At 32.6% G+C, this 1,771-nt stretch overlaps 1 long non-coding RNA gene across 1 annotated transcript; it reads left to right on the top strand.

Moving 5' to 3' along the window:
* The first annotated feature begins 271 nt into the window (after nucleotides 1–271).
* On the top strand, nucleotides 272–995 carry LOC121114620 (uncharacterized). Its single transcript, XR_005863304.2, has 2 exons — nucleotides 272–435; nucleotides 596–995. It is a non-coding gene; the product is annotated as an uncharacterized lncRNA (long non-coding RNA).
* Nucleotides 996–1,771: the final 776 nt, after the last annotated feature.

The following is a 1,771-nucleotide window of genomic DNA, read 5'->3' as shown; positions in this document are numbered from 1 at the left end:
TCGGACTTTTTTTTTTGTTTATTACTGTTTTCCTTTTTCTTAGTTTTTAAGAAATCCTGTCTCGAGGACAAGATTGAGTTGAACTAAGGATGTAAATGACAAAAAAAAAAGTTATTAGATCCATTCACCATCCACGTTTCCGCTCTGGGTTTCGCATTCCTCCTTCTTCCTTCACCGTCAATTGCGTTTATCTATTACGTCACGATTGAGCGCCCTCATCATCCCTGTAGTCAAACCCTATATAAAATACCTTTTGATGGACTTGAAGCTTTAGTTCAGTCTTATTGTTAGCCATTCACCCATGATTTGTGATTCGTGATGATTGCTTAAAGTCGAATACCGGACGATAGCCAACTATATTTTTTATCAATCAGCTAACTAACATCAGATAACAGCAACGAATCTGTTGTTCGCCAGGCTCAAGACTGGCTCCGCGTAAGTCCTTATCTATTCATTTTATTCCATATATGGGTTCCAAAGAAATGAGGGGCTTAAGCGGTGGGCCATCCCCTATGGAACTCGCCACGTGATCCTCATCCACTTTGTGTTTTTTCAACTACCTAAATAGAAATTAATTTTTTTTTTTTTTTTATAGGCTAGAGACCATTGGATCCGAGTAATTATAGACTTTGGACCCCGTTCTTTTAGTTACTCACGTTATTTCTACAAGGATCCAAAGCGCGTTATAAATAAAATCATAAATGCATATATAAATAATTTTTTTTTTAAATATCAAATGTGAAATGTTTCTAGTTTTAAGATTTTGTTAGTTTGTAAGGATTCTCGATTTTCAACATATATTTGAACCAAATCATTTTTTATGCCTCTTAACCGTTGATTTTTAATTTATACGTACGTTTTTATTAATACAATATAATATTTTAATATAAAGTAATCCTAAATTTAAGAAGAAAAAAAAAAAAAACTTTTTTTATTTTTTGAATGTCTGATTGTGTAATCCTTACCAGTGAATAATAACAGATTCCAACAGCCAATCATGTCTTTTAATTCATTACTAATATCACGACGAACAAAAAAAAGGTTTTTCAAATACTGTTCCGTGTCTTCAAGAGCTAAACATCGTTCGATATGGGGTTCAACAACATGGATACAATTAATTTCAATGTAAATTTTTTTAATTGAGCCCATGGGATAGAACTACTAAAATATATATCCCAAGACAACTTATACGGCATTTTTAAGTATGATATTGTAAGAGACATGTCTTTAGAGGGCGTCAGTCAAATAAATCATGCCTCATGTCCAAACAGAGTGCCATTGATAAAGTGTTTTTTAATATGTTTACGAGTGTTTTGTTTTTTACAAGTCTAGCAAATCTTTGGTACACGCCTTCTAATGAATTATGCATTTTGCTTTAATGAAGATCCTTCCTTCCTCCGCTATTTTAAGCGTTATCAGGGCAAAAACCAGATCCTCTAATGTACCAATTTACTGAAATAAGGGCCTCATTATGAAAATAAATAAGTACTAGCTTAAGGCATTTTGAACACAAGTTTGTTGGGGTTAATTTGATATTATTGATCGTACATATTGTACAAGTTATTTCCGTCAATTGTTATTGAATATTCTGCTAATTATATCAATCCAAGAAGAAAAAGAAAAATTATACCATGGAGAATCGTTTCCTGGTATTTATCGATTTTAAAAATATTTTTACAAACGATTTAAGAAGAAGTGAAGTCAACTCATCTCCACATTCAGGGTGACTATGTTTTTAAAGCTGACCTTAGGTCACTGCAACCACTCCGGT

The sequence above is a fragment of the Lepeophtheirus salmonis genome, chromosome 3, assembly GCF_016086655.4.
Source record: "Lepeophtheirus salmonis chromosome 3, UVic_Lsal_1.4, whole genome shotgun sequence".
Lineage (NCBI taxonomy): Eukaryota > Metazoa > Arthropoda > Copepoda > Siphonostomatoida > Caligidae > Lepeophtheirus > Lepeophtheirus salmonis.
This window is presented reverse-complemented; position numbering and strand designations above follow the sequence as displayed.